The sequence below is a fragment of the Schistocerca serialis genome, chromosome 2, assembly GCF_023864345.2.
Source record: "Schistocerca serialis cubense isolate TAMUIC-IGC-003099 chromosome 2, iqSchSeri2.2, whole genome shotgun sequence".
Classification (NCBI taxonomy): domain Eukaryota; kingdom Metazoa; phylum Arthropoda; class Insecta; order Orthoptera; family Acrididae; genus Schistocerca; species Schistocerca serialis.
Window position 1 is genome coordinate 1,038,814,983 of NC_064639.1, and position 21,166 is coordinate 1,038,836,148.

Below are 21,166 nucleotides of genomic sequence, written 5' to 3' on the forward strand. Positions count from 1 at the left end.
GGACAACGAGGCCTGAAGAAATTGTGTCTAACAAAAAACTGGTAGAGGGACTCCTTGCACTATTTAAGGGCACTGGTTGGCATTACTAGATATACAGGGAGCGATACCGCACAACAAACCTAGTTTCGGTGCGGGCAGTGGCGGGTCAGACCTAAGCTGTTTTAGCTCTCCTGTTAAAATCAACCAATCAATCAAGAAAATGGTAGTTATTAAAAACCTGTTAATAACGCTGAAGAAATTTTTTTATAGCCCAGATCCCGTTCAGAACTATTTTTGAATGATCGGTTTCGACAGGTAAGACTATCATCTTCAGATCTTCAAAAAACTGTTTTGGTTGTATGTCACGTTCCATTGTACATACAATACTCATGCTATGTTAACATTTTAATGGAGAGTGTATTGCACATTCCACACAGAATTGTCAAAAATAACAGGTTTGTCACCAATAAAATATACAAAGCTAAAACGCACTATTTGGAACTTGACATGTCTACATACGTAGCACTCTTTTGACGCCTGACAGTTGTTAAAATCCACAATATACATGGTGCTATAAAATTCTCCTTACAAACTTCTAGCACTTGTAGAGGAGACTGAGTATAGACAATGTCTTGAATTCAAACCTATGCCCGGAAACGTACCGCGTCCGTGCTACAACCGTTTGAAATAATGTTTACTAGATAGGGGACTGATGACTTCAGATGTTAAGTCCCATAGTGCTTAGAGCCATCTGAACCATTTGAAAACAGAAACGTTTCCGTGCTACAACCCTTTGAAAAAATATTTGCTAAGTAAGTATGCAACAGGGTAGTCATGGTGGGGGCTGCTTACATCGGGTCTGCTGATGTCAATTTGACGTCTGTTTTACCTCTCAGACCTGTTTCGAGCCCATTCTCGGATGTGTGAGTGTTAGAGCAACATGATTGAGTACATGTTTGCAGAATACACAGACATTATGCTTCTGTATGGCAAAGCTCACGGTATTGGAAGAGCTGCTCGGCGCCTTTGTCAAGTGGTTATCCACACCGCCCGAATCCATCGCATACCCTCCTCGCCGCAACTACGGAACGGCTTCGAGAAAGTTGTACCTTCACCGTCAGCAGGCGTGATTGTGGCGCTCCAACGGTCAGAGAAGTAAGATGGACGTCAAATGACATCAGCTGATCCGACCATCCCCACCATTACTGCCCTGTTGCCTACTTACTTAGCAAATATTTTTTCAAAGGGTTGTAGCACGGAAACGTTTCTGTTTTCAAACGGTTCAAATGGCTCTAAGCACTACGGGACTTAACATCTGAGGTCGTCAGTCCCCTAGACTTAGAACAACTTAAACCTAACTAACCTAAAGACATCACACACATCCATGCCCGAGGCAGGATTCGAACCTGCGGCCGTAGCAGCAGTGCGGTTCCGGACTGAAGCGCCTAGAACCGCTCGAAAGTTTTTCCGGGCATAGCTTCTATTTCAAAATATTATCTACTGAACCCCCTCCCCCCTACCCCCCTGACAAGTCCTACATGTTTGTAAGGGGAATTTTAGAAATATGTATAGAAAAAGTGCACATTTATGTCACTACTTACATTTACAAGACGTGTGAAGCACATCATGGAACCTTCTCACTCGAAATACTTTATGAGAAACCATATTAGTTATGGTTATTATTTAATTAGAAAGAGTAACATATTAGAATCAGGCTCTTTTCTTATGCGTCCACTCTTTCATCGGATTCACTGGATATACTCGAAAACAGCACAGTCTATCAAATATCTCCACAAGTAATCAGTAATAGATTATAAACATAATTAAATAATAAGACCAGTGCTTCCTTGATGTTCACCAGAATATAAGATTTTTTATTGTCTTTAATCTCCGTACAGGAAATTGCGACTAACCGGGCATAACCAATATTCGTGTCTTGCTAGGTCTGGAGATGCAGTGTTACTTTTGGTCTTCCTCTGTGAGGTCGAGGTCAGCGAGCAAAAGTATAAGCGATGGCTGAGATTTAAATTATCCGTACAGCGTTTCTTGTGCAGGACTACACACATAGTTAACGTTCTCTTAAAGATTGCATTTTAAATGTCTAATTTAGACGCTACAACACCCTTCATTCTAATACTGAAGTAATTTTTAGAGTCACCTTAAAACATTACTCATTCGATGAACATTCGTCTCAGGAAAATTTTAACGCCGTAAACAAGATTCACACACGAAATATACATGTGTCAGCTTACACTATCACAATTTCAACTTCTAAGAAGAACTTAGTAATTTTTAAATATCACTCATATTGTTTTCGTCTTGCGACTCTAATCTAATTAAGAAATTTTAAGTAGTGATGCCACACCAGAGGCAAGCGGGGGCACATGAATTCTGCGGTGAACGCTCTTGAAAACTGCCATCCTTTGATTAATGCAAAACTGTTAAGGGTTTGGTGGCCACTTGTTGACGAATTTCCTGTCGAAGAACTTGAGATAGAACCCAACAAAGCCAACAGGTATTGAATTAATGTTACACTCTGCCATTTAGGCAAGAGTAACGCGTTTTTTAAACCCTGGAGTTCTCTTACGAACCAACTGGGTGTGTTCCTTTAACTTGATGAGCCCTCATAAAAACAAATCAGCAATTTACAAGCAGTGCCTACCAACCCTGGGATACGTACTCGATCACAAAGATAAGTATTTAATTTTTCCACTTCGCCTGTATTTATTGAAAAACGTACGCGTTTAGCCACTATGACAGATGGAAACTGTGGGCTATTTTCAGATTGTCAGGAAAATGTAGTTCGAACGGTAGAAATGAAATCCGTCATAAATGAATGACATAACCACGGAAATAGCGTAGGAGGCTAATCGGCCGTAATATATTAATAAATATGGACAAGGTAGAAAATAAATGAGTCCTTTAAAAATATATATACTATAGGACAGGAAATGGAAAACTTATTCGTAAGTATTTGCAAGTGTTGTACACTTTGACATGCCTTGCAGTGTGACGTTTCCCAGTCATATGTCGATATATGCATCAAAAGAATTTCTGAACACGTCGCATACATTACAAAACCAATCTCATTTAATTTATTTCAAAATGTCGCAGGATAAAAAAGACATTACGCTTTTGTTCGAACATCCGCGCGTTTTTCATGGTAGCGAAATGAGTACGAAACCAGGTTAGGCACAATATGCTTGAAAAGAAGTTTACTGGAAGGTGTGACTTGACTGCTAATAGTAGCAACAGTGAGTGAATGGAGCTGGAATGCATTCCACTGAGTGGAGCATCTACATAGACATCAGTGAGAACTTAAGATTGCGCCCCTTCAATCGAACTTCATTCTATAAATTAAATAAGAAGTTATTAAAAAGACGTTCTTGTTTGTCATTTTTGAAGAAATAGGTCACTGTGTTACCGAAGCGTCTCCGTTGTAAGGGAAGTCTCCTTTCGAGCTTGCGGAACAGGAAGCATCGTGTTTTTTCTTGCATACAATTTTCAAAGGGAGGTGTGGCTTTGATGTTAAAAGACTTACTTCTTTTTTCGTGCGTTGCTTCCCAAAGGGGGCTGCGGAAATCAGGGATGAAGTTACTGTCTACAGTGTCTAGTGCACTCACTCAGTTACACATTTTAGGATGGCTTTAAGAGGAAGGAAACTGCGAGAACCCTGCTTTTCAAAGCAGACGCGGGTATACACTCACACACACACACACTCACACACACACACACACACACACACACATAGACACACCCGAGCGCGTCGCGGTGTGAGAGCGGCTCCATAGTGCGTCGGCTGATTAATGGAGTCGTAAACGAGCTCGAGATCAAAGCAGATAAGCCGGAAGGCGGTCACAGCAGACGGCCTGGGGCCCCTGTGTGTGTCTGAAGCGGCGTGTGTGTGGTATCGTGTGTGGGTGGTCCGCTCGGTGCAAATTAGGCGCCGTGCTTTGCGCAGATACAGCAGTTAGCAAGGCAATTGCGAAAATACAAATGTTACTGATAACGAGATGAATACTTACTGTACAAGGCGGTACAATGTTTAAAAAGGACTAAAAGAGACATGTCTGAGGAAGCTTCCGACGATATGAACATTTTATTGCAGTTTGCTCATTCACTCTTGGGGAATACAACTTTAAATACTGTCAGGAATATCAAAGGACTGTAGGGCACATAAAATCAGACGGTTTTATATTTTATTATCCTTGTTTCGTAATTAAGTAATTACGTCGCGTAATTTATTAACCAGCAGGTAGTAGTAGCTACACCACGATATGCAACGAACTATCACCTCGTTATCTGATTCTAACACATGTTAATTGTTCGAGCTTGATTTTTTTTAAGATGAACGAAAGAAAAATATACATTATTCTTGTGTACTACTGAACTCTATTCAACTAATGCTTAGCTTTTATAATATGTGTCACTAAGGTTTATTAGCATGACGTTATACCTGATATCAATCGAACAAGACACAATTGTGTTTATATACAAAATTCAGTTCATACGCAATCCGAATAACAGATTAAAAAATAAATTCGTCCCCCTACGATGGTAGACGAGAGGTAGCAGGCAACATGTCAAGATTTGGTGCAAAAACATAGAAACTTCGATCTTAAGTCAGCTGTCTTATAGGGACGGGACGAGTTTTATTGAAGTGTAGGGGGTCTAAGGCGCTACAGTCATGGACTGTGCGGCTGGTCCCGGTGGAGGTTCGAGTCCTCTCTCGGGAATGGGTATGTGTATTTGTCCTTAGGTTAATTTAGGTTAAGTAGTGTGTAAGCTCAGGGACTGACGACCTTAGCAGTTAAGTCCCATCAGATTTCACACACATTTGTACCTTTTTAAGGTGGAGGGGGAACGTTCCGCAACAAAATCAGTAAGCAAACAGTACTTCTAAAACCAAACCATGAAGTCTGTTTTATTAAAATAATTGTGTCCGTTTTAGCCCAGATCCGAATATTTAGTTCACTTATGGTAAATTACGATTATATGCAGTGTTACGTGACAAAATTTGTGAGGGTAAAATTTTTCTCAGTTCGAGCAGGCGGCGCTCCTCAATAACACGGAACTGTCGCCAACCGCCAGCTGGGAAGCATAAAAATTTCAGCACTGTTGAACCGCTGCCTCAGGAAGACAGCCACCTCGACACTCTGAAGAGAATCTGTGAGCAGCTCAGCAGAAAATGGTTAGAACTGTGGAGACTGAACCGCCTTCGTTACTCCCGTAACATTACGTAAGGGACACTAGGTAGGACAACAATGTCTAGCGGGAATTTGACTAAGCATTAAAGACCCTGTATGAAATTCGTTTAGCGTGTGTAGAGGAACTGAAGGCCGCCGACGCTTCGGGAAGATCAGAATCGATTCGCTCGTTAGAAATGACATCGTAGAGACTCGCCTCGCCTCAACGATGTAAATACTCTTCCCCTACTCGCAGAGATGATCCTTGTCAAAGATCTATGACAAGGACCATCTTTGCTTATCACGTTTAACTCGGCCCACGCGCCTTTTTCTGCACTATATACGTCGATTTCAGACGTCCGACCTGTCAGTCGGCACGACTCAACGGAGGAGCAATGCCTCCGAAGACGTGCAGCGCAGTTCTGGACGTAACATTAGGGACAGAAGAGCTTCGTGGACCTCAGCCTTATACCCCAGAGGTTTACCAGCAGCAATGACTTGTATTTTCAGTAATTAATCGAATAATTTTAAAGGTCATTTATCTCCATTCTGATGAATTAGTAGAGGTTTCCAGCCCGGCAGAGGAGGTCCCCAGATACTGGTCTACAGAAGTACTCCAGGCCAGCGCCAGTAAGATTTCGATGCCCTCCAGCGGTGTGGCACATCGACATCAGCAACCGTCACAGGCACTGAGTCAAAGACAGGACTTTCTTATTTGTTCTCAAAAGAAAAATTGTATTTTTTGCCTTTTATACACTGAAGCGACAATGTATAGAGTGAGAGAACAGACAAGTGAGACTAAAGCAATAATAAGTGCCCCTTCGTCAGTCATTGATCCACTAGCCGCATATCTATTGACTCCCTCCTCCAGAAAAACAATAGTGGACGTTATGTGTTTATAGAAGATGTTTCAGCCATGGCCGCGTTAAGTAGCTGGTCGAATGAAACACGCTTGTGGACGGCCAACTTACTTATCACACGTGAGGTAAAAACCTATATTTCGTTTCATGAAGTGTCTACATTCCGTGAGTCTGCAGAAGATTTGCGTCAGAAGTCTAGGCAACAGCGTAGTACACGGTCTTTTAGGGAGAAACTCAGTAGTTTAACATAGAAGGCGAATGAAACAGTGGAAGTACACTACTGGCCATTAAAATTGCTTTACCAAGAAGAAATGACGATGATAAACGGGTATTCATATGACAAATATATTATACTAGAACTGACATGTGATTACATTTTCACGCAATTTGGGTGCATATAGCCTGAGAAATCAGTACGCAGAACAACCACATCTGGCCGTAATAACAGCCTTGATACGCCTGGGGAATGAGTCAAATAGAGCTTGGAAGGTGTGTACAGGTACAGCTGCCCATGCAGCTTCAACACGATACCACAGTTCGTCAAGAGTAGTGACTGGCGTATTGTGACGAGCCTGTTGCTAGGCTACCATTGACCAGACGTTTTCAATTGGTGAGAGATCTGCAGAATGTGCTGGCCAGGGCAGGAGTCGAAAATTTTCTGTATCCAGAAAGGCCTGTACAGGACCTGCAACACGCGGTCGTGCATTATCCTGCTGAAATGTAGGGTTTCGCAGGGATCGAATGAAGGGTACAGCCACGGGTCGTAACACATCTGAAATGTAACGTCCACTGTTCAAAGTACCGTCAGTGCGAACAAGAGGTGAACAAGACGTGTAACCAATGGCACCCCATACCATCACCCCGAGTGATGCGCCAGTATGGCGATGACGAATACACGCTTCCAATGTGCGTTCACCGCGATGTCGCCAAACACGAATGCGATCATCATGATGCTGTAAACAGAACCTGGATTCATCCGAAAAAATGACGTCTCGCCATTCGTGCACCCAGGTTCGTCGTTGAGTACACCATTGCAGGCACTCCTGTCTGTGATGCAGGGTCAAGGGTAACCGCAGCCATGGTCTTCGAGCTGATAGTCCATGCTGCTACAAACGTCGTCGAACTGTTCGTGCAGATGGTTGTTGTCTTGCAAACGTCCCCATCTGTTGACTCAGGAGGGATCGAGACGTGGCTGCACGATCCGTTATAGCCATGCGGATAAGATGCGTGTCATCTCGACTGCTAGTGATACGAGGCCGTTGGGATCCAGCACTGCGTTCCGTATTACCCTCCTGAACCCACCGATACCATATTCTGCTAACAGTCATTGGATCTCGACCAACGCGAGCAGCAATGTCGCGATGCGATAAACCACAATCGCGATATTCTACAATCCGACCTTTATCAAAGTCGGAAACGTGATGGTACGCATTTCTCCTCCATACAAGAGGCATCACAACAACGTTTCACCAGGCAACGCCGGTCAACTGCTGTTTGTGTATGAGAAATCGGTTGGAAACTTCCTCATGTCAGCACGTTGTAGGTATCGCCACCGGGGCCAACCTTGTGTGAATGCTCTGAAAAGCTAATCATTTGCATATCACAGCATCTACTTCCTGTCGGTTAAATTTAGCGTCTGTAGCACGTCAACTTAGTGGTGTAGCAATTTTAATGGCCAGTAGTGTAGTAGAGGTTTCCGGCCCGGCAGAGGAGGGTCCCCAGACACTGGTGCACAGAAGTGCTCCAGGCCAACGCCAGTAAGACTTGGATGCCCTCCAGCGATGTGGCACATCGACATAAGCAACAGTCACAGGCACTGAGTCAAAGAGAGGACTCTGTTATTTGTTCTCAAAAGAAAAATTGTATTTTTTTGCCTTTTCCACACTGAAGCGACAATGTATAGAGCGAGAGAACAGACAGGTGAGACTAAAGCAATAATAAGTGCCCCTTCGTCATTCATTGATCCGTCAGCCGCAAATCTAATGACTACCTTGTCCAGGAAAACAACAGTGAACGTTACTGTGTTTATAGAAGATGTATCAGCCATGGCCGCGTTAAGTAGCTGGTCCAATGAAACATACTTGTGGACGACCAACTTACTTATCACACGTGAGGTAAAAACGTATACTTCGTTTCATGAAGTATCCACATTCCGTGAGTCTGCAGACGATTTGCGTCAGGGATCTAGATAAGAGCGCAGTACACGGTTTTTTAGGGAGAAACTCAGTAGTTTAACAAAGAAGGCGAATGAAACAGTGGAATTGTTTTCTGACAGAATACGCAATATTAATGCACAGACTTACGAAGTGACGCACAAACTAGATGAAGGTAGTCTTGCTCAAAGGAGCGGAAAATAGAGCGTTGCACGTGTTTCTCAGAGGGATGCACCCAGATTTTTCACATTCGGTGCAAATAGAAAATCCTGAGGATTTAGCCACAGCTCTTCGCATTGCTACGAATTTACAAGAAGAGGATAGTGCAACTAGGGTACATATTGAATGGAAGATATTCATACCTGGTAAACAATGTTACTCTTGTCAGTGGGGCCATTTAAAGGCGCAGTGTCGCCAACCACAATGTTATAATTGGCAACGGTATGGACACAAGTCTAGGGATTGTGAATTTGGCAAACAGAGCAATTACAGTATGGAAAGAAATAGTTAAACGCCCAAGGGAATGTTCCTCACGTTGGGAAGTGGTTCCAGAAACTCATAGTACCGTAAAAGTGTACCCAGAGACGGATTGTTGGGTAAATAAGAATAAATATGTTTTTATTAGATAGTGGGGCATAAGTATCGGTTGTGAGTCTGGACCTCGTGGACAACAGGAGACTGAAAAAGCCAAGATACAGATATAGCTAGCAGTGTCTTTGGCCGCTTATGATTCCACTTATGATTGTGGTCATAGTTTCCCAGAGTAAGAATGGAAGGATTGTTCGAGTGTCTCGAGTTCCTGTTTAGTCGTGTGGCGTGTTGTTTGAATAGTTCTTTGATGGTTTAAGGCGGTATTCAATGTGAAGATCCACGGTACGTGTGTAGCGTGGAGCGTTGCTAATGATTCGTAGCACTTTGTTCTGTATGATCTGCAGGCGGCGCAGTCGTGTGGGAGCTGCATATCCCCAGACGGGAGCTGCGTACGTCATCAGAGGTCTAATCAGTGTCGTGTATAAGGACCTCGACACCCTCCTATTCAGTGTGCTTTCCCTGTTGAGCATTGGGTAGAGCTGTTTGAGCCTCGCGCACCCTCGGTTGGCAACGTATTCGATGTGGTCCCCCCATGTAAGTTTCTGGTCCAGCCAGACACCAAGGTACCTGACTTTCTCTCGGAAACGTATTGGGCGTGTATGTAGTGTTATTGGTCTACAGTGTTGGTGTTTGCGCAGTAGTTTCGGTCTGCGTGTGAACAGAACTGCTTCGCACTTGTCGACGTTTACTTTAATACGCCATCGCTCCAACCAAGGCTCAGGTGTGCTGAGTGCTGTCTGTATTCGTGAATTGATGTTCGACGGTTTCCAGTCTTGCGCGAGGATGGCTGTGTCATCCGCGTAGACGGCTAACGTCGTGTTTTGCGTCGCTGGGAAGTCATTAATGTACAGGTTAAACAAGATGGGCCCTAGGATGCTCCCTTGGGGTACTCCAGCTTGTATACCATGTTGTGTTGATTGTTTATCCTGCACGTTAGTGTTGAAACACCTGTTCGTGAGATATGAGTGCATGAGACGCACGAGGCCGTTGGGGGAACCAGCCTCGCTTAGTTTGCGTATAATGCCGTTGTGCCGCAGGCGGTCGAAATCTTTTTCGAAAATGGCTCTGAGCACTATGGGACTTAACATCGGAGGTTAGAACTACTTAAACCTTACTAATCTAAGGACATCACACACATCCATGCCCGAGGCAGGATTCGAACCTGCGACCGTAGCAGTCGCGAGGTTCCGGACTCAAGCGCCTAGAACCGGCTGTTTCGATGTCCAGGAATATGGCTCCTGTGGTTCTGTTCATGTTGTAGCCGTGTGTTATATATTCGACTACGCGGAGGAGTATTTGCGTTGTTGAGTGATGATTCCCAAAGTCGAACTGCTCCGGACTTAGGGTGTCATTGGCAATGCAGTGCCTAGTGACGCGTTTTAGTATTACCTTCTCAACTATCGTGCTGAGCGAGCACAGCGGACTGATGGGTCGGTAATTTTGTGGGAGGGAGTGGTCTTTTCCTGGTTTCCTGAACGTCAGGAGCTTGGCCGCCTTCCAAAAGTCAGGGAAGTGTTGGTGTTTTTGGTTGGCATTCTTTATGTGTACAAGGTATTCTACGGCTCTACCCGTGAACTCTTGGAGGACGCTGTTTTGAATGCCATCAGGCCCGTGGGCTTTCCTAGCGCTGGTATGCTTGATAGCCCATGTAATTTCATTTGTACTAGTGCGTCTAATTTCGTCGCGCGAGGGCTGGGCTACAAGTCGTGTAACCTCCTGGTCCGTTTCAAGTATGAATACTGTATCTGAAGGAGCCAGATTCGACATGAAAGACACTGCAAGTGTTGTGGCCATTAGCTCCGCCTTCTCCGTCGTGGAGTAAGCTGGGCCGTCAGGTCCTTGTAGAGTGAGAATTTAATGTTTCTACCTGGTGAAGTGTCTGGCTAGCTTCCACACGCTAGGACGTGTGGTATCTAGTCCTGCGAGTTTCTGTCTCCATTGTTCGTTTCTAAGTATTTTGTCCCGTATTATACCCTGGAGTCTGTTGACGTGCAGTATATAGAACGAGCGCCAGGTACGCTGCCAGTATCTCCTGAGGCGTTTCCTCATTGGGATAAGGCCTAGAATTTACTGGGACAGGGCCGTCGAGTATTGTTTTGGTGCTGTACGTGGAATGGCGTCAGTCATTGCGTCTTTGACGGCAGTAGTAAGAGCCTCCACTCCCTCATCAATTTGTTGCGTGTTGTTAATTTCGTGCGTGTCAGGGGTACGACTATCAAATGGTGCAAATGGCTCTGAGCACTATGGGACTTAACTTCTGAGGTCATCAGTCCCCTAGAACTTAGAACTACTTAAACCTAACTAACCTAAGGACATCACACACACCCATGCCCGAGGCAGGATTCGAACCTGCGACCGTAGCGGTCGCGCGATTCCAGACTGTAGCGCCTAGAACCGCTCGACCACCCCGGCCGGCCTTCGACTATCAAGCGTTTCCTTGAACAGTGTCCAATTCGTGCGCTTGCAGTTCAGTATCCTGCGTGGTTCTGTGTCCTGCAGTGTTTCTTCCGTGTGTAGTATTACAGGCATGTGGTCTGAGTCCAGATCGTTTTCAGTGATAAGGTTGAGTGTGCATGTGATGCCCTTGATGAGGGCTATGTCTGGCATATCTGGCCTGCGTCGAGCCTGTGTAGGCACGTACGTGGGAACTTCCTCGCCAAGTATAATTTAGTTTCGGTCTAGTGCGTATTTGTATAGTTTCTTTCCCTTGGAGGTACGTATTCGTGAGCTCCAGTCGGGGTGTTTTGCGTTTAGATCTCCAGCGTCGATTACTCGCGGTGCTGTATTGAGAACTGTGCTCTTATCGCGAGTTACTATCTTTCTAGGAGGATTGTACATCAATACCAGTGCGGTGTTGGCTCCGTTGAACTTGACCCTGACGGCCGTGGTCTCTAGTCTCTCGAGCGCAGGGAGCTCGATGTTTGTGTGTTCTATGTCTCTGTGTATGATGACTGCTGTACCGCCTCCCCTCCTGCCATCCGCTCTGTCGCTACGATAAACGCAATAGCCTGGGACGTCGAACTGTTTGCAAGGAGTAAGCAGTGTTTCGTTCACTAGGGCGATTCGGAGACCCTTCCGCTCCATGAACGCAACCATTTCGGCTCTTTTTTTTGCGATCCCCTTGGCATTCCAGAACAGGATCCGTGAGTTTGACGTGACACTGGGTGTTGTGTGTTGTCCTTAGGTTAGTTAGGTTTAAGTAGTTCTAAGTTCTAGGGGACTGGTGACCATAGATGTTAAGTCCCATAGTGCTCAGAGCCATTTTTTTGTGAGTTTGAGTTGGCGTCTGCGTTTCGGGGCTGGTGTGACGTGTTATTCATGGATTCGTGCAAGTAGTGGCGTCATAGTGGCTTTAAGCTAGTCCAGTTGAGCGAGCCCGACATGAACTGTGTGAAGAGTTGTGAGACGCACCCGATAATTTTCATGCTGCTTCTTGCTGAATTTCGTTTTTATACACTACAGGCCATTAAAATTGCTACACACCGAAGATGAAGTGCTACAGACGCGAAATTAAACCGACAGGAAGAAGATGCTGTGATATGCAAATGATTAGCTTTTCAGAGCATTCACACAAGGTTGGCGCCGTTGGCGATACCTACAACTTGCTGACATGAGGAAAGTTTCCAACCGATTTCTCATACACAAACAGCAGTTGACCGGCGTTGCCTGGTGAAACGTTGTTGTGATGCCTCGTGTAAGGAGGAGAAATGCCTACCATCACGTTTCCCACTTCGATAAAGGTCGGATTGTAGCCTATCGCGATTTCGGTTTACCGTATCGCGACATTGCTGCTCGCGTTGGTCGAGATCCAATGACTGTTAGCAGAATATGGTGTCGGTGGGTTCAGGACAGTAATACGGAACGCCGTGCTGGATCCCAACAGCCTTATATCACTAGCAGTCGAGATGACACGCATCTTATCCACATGGCTGTAACGGATCATGCAGCCACGTCTCGATCCCTGAGTCAACAGATGGGGACGTTTGCTAGACAACAACCATCTGCACGAACAGTTCGACGACGTTTGTAGCAGCATGGACTATCAACTCGGAGACCATGGCTGCGGTTACCCTTGACGCTGCATCACAGACAGGAGTGCCTGCGATGGTGTACTCAACGGCGAACCTGGGTGCACGAATGGCAACACGTCATTTTTTCGGATGAATCCAGGATCTGTTTACAGCATCATGATGGTCGCATCCGTGTTTGGCGACATCGCGGTGAACGTACATTGGAAACGTGTATTCGTCATCGCCATACTGGCGTATCACCCGGCATGATGGTATGGGGTGGCGTTGGTTACACGTCTCAGTCACCTCTTGTTCGCATTGACGGTACTTTGAACAGTGGACGTTACATTTCAGATGTGTTACGACCCGTGGCTCTACCCTTCATTCGATCCCTGCGAAACCCTACATTTCAGCAGGATAATGCGCGACCTCTTGCTGCAGGTCTTGTACGGGCCTTTCTGGATACAGAAAATGTTCGACTGTTGCCCTGGCCAGCACATTCTCCAGACCTCTCACCAATTGAAAACGTCTGGTTAATCGTGACCGAGCAACTGGCTAGTCGCAATACGCCAGTCACTACTCTTGATGAACTGTGGTATCGTGTTGAAGCTGCATGGGCAACTGTACCAGTATACGCCATCCAAGCTCTGTTTGACTCAATGCCCAGGCGTATCAAGGCCGTTATTACGGCCAGAGGACGTTGTTCTGGGTACTGATTTCTCAGGATCTATGCACCCAAATTTCGTGAAAATGTAATCACATGTCAGTCCTAGTATAATATATTTGTCCAATGAATACCTGTTTATCATCTGCATTTCTTCTTGGTGTAGCAGTTTTAATGGCCAGTAGTGTAGGTCTATGGGAAGTACTCTAGAGGTTTTAAAGAGTTAGTTCTTCAGTACCAAAATATGTGACACAAATGGCTGTACGTTTTAATTGAAGTCGCGCAGAAGCTCAACACTTTTACACCGCCAAGGAGCCACAGACGTCAGTATCTGACATATTTAAACCTGATACACCAACCTGTTCGAGAGAAGTTGGTCTTAACAGACAGACAGACAAATACGCAGGCAGATAAAAACTTGGTCAGGTGCAAGTAGGAATCATACACTCAGGGTTCCGTGTAAACTTAATTATCTATATGGACAATTCACCCATTTTTGGAACTGAGAATATTGATGATTTTTGCCTGTTTCGATATTGATACTGGCAGAATTATGGTCCCAGGGATTCCAAGACTTAAAAGAATGTTTAAATTCGAGTCTGAAATCGGATAACAAATGGCAGAAGTAATATTTTTTCGTGTGATAGGACTGAAAATTACCATTTCGAATTTACCCTTTACTTGTACTGTGAAACCTTGCTTCTTCCCAAATTTCGTGATTCATTCATTTCATATCAGAAATAATGGCTAAGCGAAGACTAATCTTTTTTGGTTACCTCTACTGACTGAATGAGAACAGGCTAATGAAAAAATGTTCCTATATTTCTGGAAGAAGAAACCGACAATAGCACAAATTACAGAAATAAGACAATAACTGGATAGAAACAACACAAAAAAATCGGGAAGAACAGGAAGAAAAATGTTTGAGAATAAAATATTAAATCTAGGAGGCTTTCAAAGCAGAAGAAATAAGAAATCAGGAACACTGTGGACTGAAGGAAGGAAAAGACGACATGGGGTGAAAATGAAGGAGTACTGGAAAAATGGGAAACAACAACATAGAAAGACTAGTACACCAAGCCGTAAAATCACGTCTTTGTTGCCTGTTTAAATTTGATTTTCGATTGTATTTGCGTTTCAGAACTTCAAAATGGCTGTGTCACTAATATGGAATACTAGTATTGTACCGTACTTTCACAGTCTGTTTTACTTGTAGAATTTGCTTCAGAAATGACTTCACGAACTCGAAAGCAGGTGGATGAGTCTGCTACGCAAATAGCAATTAAAGATTTTAGAGAAAAGAAGATGGGCCACTGCAAAAATGTAGATGGTATAAATCCCGCACACGAAACCATGTCAAAACCTTGTGTCTGCCTCCTCATGTGTCCCACAAAATGAACCCGCTGGATAGAACTTTCGTAAGTCCTTTGAAAGCCTATTATTCTGAGCTGGTACGCTTAGGAGTGAGTGAAAATGTAGGTCCAGTAACAAATATGGACATGTCGAACTGAATGGAAAGGGCTACCTCAAGTGCCAGACAGGTGACATAGCAGTCAATGGATATAGGGTGGCAGGATTATACCCGTAAAATTTTTATATTTTCACGAATTCAGGTTTAACTGACAGCAACGAAGGAATAATTAAGGATTTCACTAATGATCCAGTCAATGAACCATCTGCGGGAGCTGTGGCTTCTCAAAGTGGAAAGGCTAATGCTGAAGTTGAGGGAGGAACATCTGCCGCCACATCTGAAATTACACCTTGGCAAATCTCACCCGCTGCACTAATAAAGAAGAGGCCAGGAATGAAGGGAAGAGAATAGGTCCTTCATCTGCCCTAACCTTTTCTCCATAAAAGAGATCTCTTGAAGTATCGACGACAGCAACAAATAAACCGAAGACAAAGAAGCAGAGGTCGCCAAAGCCTAGGAATCAAGAATCTTCTGATACTGAGGATGGTGTTTCTAGTGTGAGAGATGATTCGTCCACACGTAGTAACGTCCTGGAAACAGTGTACCCACTAATGAAGATGGCGATTGTCTGTTTTGCTCATGTTTTACAGAACGAGGCAGAGGAAATATAGGTGGGTAATGTGTCTAATCTGCGAAACGTGGGAGCAGACTCAATGTACGCGTTACGGTAAAGGACGATATGTATGTAACTTCTGCAAGTGAAATTACTTAGAGTAAGGAATTTAATAACTGAAAATGGTACATTTCATTTGCTTTTCTATTATGTTATTGCGTTTTATAGTGTTTCCTTTGACAATGATATTCCATTATTTGCTTAACTTTAACAAACTTGAAAGGAATGGAGTATTTGTACCCCATAGCCTGAAGTGCCAAAAACGTCAAACTCTGTATTAAGCCTAATTTAGAAGTTTTCCTAAGGTAAAAGGTATTCGAAAATATAGCAAGCATTAAAATACACTGCTGGCCATTAAAATTGCTACACCACGAAGATGACGTGCTACAGACGCGAAATTTAGCTGACAGGAAGAAGATGCTGTGATATGCAAATGATTAGCTTTTCAGAGCACTCACACAAGGTTGGCGCCGGTGGCGACACCTAAACGTGCTGACATAAGGAAACTTTCCAACCGACTTCTCATATACAAACAGCAGTTGACCGGCGTTGCTTGGTGAAACGTTGTTGTGATGCCTCGTGTAAGGAGGAGAAATGCGTACCATCACGTTTCCGTCTTCGATAAAGGTCGGATTGTAGCCTATCGCGATTGCGGTTTATCGTATCGCGACATTACTGGTCGCGTTGGTCGAGATCTAATGACTGTTAGCAGAATATGGAATCGGTGGGTTCAGTAGGGTAATACGGAACGCCGTGCTGGGTCCCAACGGCCTCGTATCACCACGTGAGCGGCAGGATTGCCGTATGCCAATAGAAGCCCGTCACCAGCTACAGCAGACGAATTGAGTAAAACGCTGCACGATGGTGCTTGGTATCTTTAGAGATCTGATCACCAACTGCACGGGCACAACCTTTTTCTGGAAATAGTTTCTATTTACTATACCTTTCTTTCTACGTTGTTTCTAATACTTCTCCCTTTCATGCGCTATCCGACCAATCGATTTTTAACTTGTTCAGTCGAAATGCTTAAACAAGCGAGAGGCTGCAAGTAGCAAGGTGCCAAGGCACAAAAACGTGACACCTCAGCCAGGAAAGAGTTTATTCAACTAGTTGCAAATTTTTCTTCTTTTAAATACGTAATTTTAATAAACCCGAATGAATGCGAGAAAACAGCAAAGAAGATTTAATGTTTGATAAAGGAACAACTTTCAGCTGTTGTTTCAAAGAATGACATTGCGTAGAGCCACTATCAAAGTAATTTGAATGAAGCACAGTATGAATTTCAAGTGTTACTAGAGCAGACAGAAAAGACTGCAGTAAACACATGATTCAAAGAAAAATGTATCAACCATCACTAGACATTTAATCATCACACGTGCTAGGCCCACAAATTTAAACAACTATCTACAGCTACATCTACATGATTCATCTGAAATTCACAATTAGTGTCTAAGACAGGCTTTATCGAACCACCTACAAGCTGTTGCTCTACCGTTCCTTCTCAAACAGCGCGCGGGAAAAACGAACATTTAAAGCTTTCCGTGGCGGCTCTGATTTGTCTTATTTTATTATGATGATCGTTTCTCCCTGTATGTGGGTGCCAACAAAATGTGATCACCTTCGGAGGAGAAAACTGGTGATTGAAATTTAATGAGAAGTCCCTGTCGCGATGAAAAAGACCTTTGTTTAAGTCATTGTCACCCCAATTCGCGTATCATATCCGTGGCACTCTCTCCGCTACTCTTTGAACTTTTCGAATGTCCTCCGCCAGTCCCATCTGATGCGGATCCCACAACGCGCAGCAATACTCCAGGAGAGAACGGACAAGCTTCCTAGTGCAGGCTGTGTCGTTAGTAGGCGTTGTGCATTTTCTAAGTGTTCTTACATATTCTGCCAATACATCGCAGTCTTCGGTTCGCTTTCACTGCAACATTATGTAGGTCGTCATTCCATTTTGAGTTAGTCGTAACTGTAGTCACTAAGTACTTAGTTGAATTCACAGTTTGTAGATTTCTGTGATTTTTCGTACAACCGAAATTTATTGGATTCCTTTTAATACTGATGTGAATGACTTTACACTTTTAATTATTTAGGGCCAATTGACACTTTCTGTTTGACAAATTTAGCGAAGTCCCTTTTAGTGCTGATGTGGATGAGTTCACACTTTTCATTATTTAGAGTCAATTGCCATTTTTCGCACATATACTATTTTGCAATTGGTTTTGAGAATCTGATGACTTTACAAGACGTAGATGACAGCATTACCTCCAAACAAACTAAGACGACTGCACAGATAGTCTCCTACCTCATTCTTCAAATTATATATTCTTAATGTAGCAGGAGAAATAACTACAGACTTTCACCTTTACCTCATACATCAACACTTTCCCATACCATTACAGTATGAATTAGAAACTAGTGACAACAAGTAAATTACACAGTAGAATTTTGATAAGCTATGCTCTACAGCTGAGGTGTATTGCAGAAATAACATTGCGACTAACACTTTTAGCTGCTGAATTAAACAGCTTTTTTAAATACTGGTTTCAGTCTGTATCATCATCTTCAGCTAGAGAAACTGAATTTCATATATGCATATCAGAAGGATGTGTTTAATTTCCTGAAGAATGCTTTCCTCTCTGAGGACTTGTTACATTACTTTTGAAACATCCTTGTATGTCACTTTCATTTTCTCGCCGCCCTTATCGTGCACTCAGGCATGTCAGTACTCTTCATTTTCTAAAAGCAGAAGTTATATATGTCATTCCGCCAGACAACTTCTTTTCTGCCATTTAAAATGATCACCGGCTAATCAACACGAAAGAAAAAGTAAATACGAAAAGCATGGTTTTTGAGTGTCACTTGAAACAAGAACTGTGGTCGCGAGAAGAACAGTGGAACCAGCCGAGAACACGATGGGAGGAATCATTTACAGAAATAAGCTTTAACTAACAACATAACGACCTCATTCCTGTTAACATCATCTCACAGAATCCTTCGGGCTGACATATGCACCGAATCCACTAAGAATGAGGAGACCATAAGGAATGGAAATATTTTAGATCTGGTAGCCACGAACAGACCAGACCTTATCTACGGTGTCAGTGTTGAGACAGGGATTAGTGATCATGATGTTGTCATTACGACTATGATTACGAAAGTTAAAAAGTCGGTCAAGAAGGCTAGGAGAGTATTCTTACTACAAAGAGCAGATAAGCCGTTGTTAGCATCCCACTTAGTAAATGAATCGACTTCATTTACTTCCGGTACGATGGACGTGGAAGAATTAATGGCAAATTTTAAACACATTGTAAATCACGCATTGGACAAGTATGTGCCGAAAAAGTGGGTTACGGACGGAAAAGACCCATCGTGGTTTAACAGCGCAATTCTGGGAATGCTCAGGAAGCAAAGGCAGTTGCATTCGCGGTACAAGAAAGATCGGGAGAATGAGGACAGGCAAAAGTTAGCAGAGATTCGTGCTGCTGTAAAAAGAGCGATGCGGGAAGCATTCAACCACTACCACCGTTTTACCTTAGCAAAAGATCTTGCTGAAAACCCAAGGAAATTCTGGTCTTACGTAAAATCGGTAAGCGGGTCGAAGGCTTCCATCCAGTCACTCACTTATCAGTCTAGCCTGGCAACGGCTGACAGCAAAACAAAAGCTGAAATTTTAAATTTAGCATATGAGAAATATTTCACGCAGGAGGATCGTACAAACATACCGCCGTTTGAGTCTCATACAGTTTCCCGTATGGAGGACATAGTGATAGACATCCCTGGTGTTGTGAAGCAGCTGCATGGGTTGAAAATAAATAAATCGCCAGGTCCTGATGGGATTCAAATTCGGTTATACAGATAGTACTCTACTGCATTGGCTCCTTACTTAGCTTGCATTTATCGCGAATCTCTTGCCCAACGTAAAGTCCCGAGGGACTGGAAAAAAACGCAAGTGACGCCTGTATATAAGAAGGGTAGAAGGAAGGATCCTCAAAATTACAGACAAATATCCTTGACATCGGTTTGTTGCAGGATTCTCGAACACATTCTTAGTTCGAATATAATGAATTTCCTTGAGACAGAGAAGTTGCTGTCCATGCATTAGCACGGCTTAAGAAAGCATCGCTCCTGCGAAACGCAACTCGCCCTTTTTTCACATGATATCTTGCGAACCATGGATGAAGGGTATCAGACGGATGCCATATTCCTTGACTTCCGGAAAGCGTTTGACTCGGTGCCCCACTGCAGGCTCCTAACTGAGGTACGAGCATATGGGATTGGTTCCCAAATAAGTGAGTGGCTCGAAGACTTCTTAAGTAATAGAACCCAGTACGTTGTCCTTGATGGTGAGTGTTCATCAGAGGTGAGGGTATCATCTGTAGTGTGGTAGGTCCGCTGTTGTTTTCTATCTACTGATCTTTTGGATAGGGTGGATAGCAATGTGCGGCTGTTTGCTGATGATACTGTGGTGTACGGGAAGGTGTCGTCGTTGAGTGACTGTAGGAGGATACAAGATGACTTGGACAGGATTTGTGATTGGCGTAAAGAATTGCAGCTAACTCTAAATATAGATAAATGTAAATCAATGCAGATGAATAGGAAAAAGAATCCCGTAATGTTTGAATACTCCATTAGTAGTGTAGCGCTTGACACAGTCGCGACGATTAAATATTTGGGCGTAACATTGCAGAGCGATATGAAGTGGGACAAGCATGTAATGGCAGTTGTGGGGAAGGCGGATAGTCGTCTTCGGTTCATTGGTAGAATTTTGGGAAGATGTGGTTCATCTGTAAACCGCTTATAAAACACTAATACGACCTATTCTTGAGTACTGCTCGAGCGTTTGGGATCCCCATCAAGTCTGATTGAGGGATGACATAGAAGCAATTCAGAGGCGGGGTGCTAGATTTGTTACTGCTAGGTTTGATCATCACGCGAGTGTTACAGAAATGCTTCAGGAACTCGGGTGGGAGTCTCTAGAGGAAAGGAGGCGCTCTTTTCGTGAATCGCTGCTGAGGAAATTTAGAGAACCAGCATTCGAGGCTGACTGCAGTACAATTTTAATTACATTTCGCGGAAAGACCACAAAGAGAAGATAAGAGAGATTAGGGCTCGTACAGAGGCATATAGGCAGTCATTTTTCCTTCGTTCTGTTTGGGAGTGGAACAGGGAGAGAAGTTGTGGTACGAGGTGCCCTCCGCCACGCACCGTATGGTGGATTGCGGAGTATGTATGTAGATGTAGATGTAGATTTAAAGGTTTATCAACTGTACCACCGTCTTAGGCACTGCCAAACATCCAGGAATGTCCCGTGGTCTTTTATGACCTTAAGGAACTACATTTGATCAATAAACGAACCTTCTGGACTTTTCTAGAGACTGTAGTAAAACAGGAGGTTAAAGTGATTGTAGTTTAATGTGTCTGATGACTACGGTATTAAAGCCGTGGATTATTAGAAACAGAGCATAATCAAGAATAGGTGAAGGATATGGAAGCAAACCGACCGTCTCCTTTTGAAAGAAAACATTCCAGCATTTGTCTTAGCGATTTACCCGAAAGCCAAGTCTGAATGGTGCGACGGGGTTTTTCACCCAGGTCGTCCCCATTGCAACGCCATTGTCTTACCACTGCACCGCTTC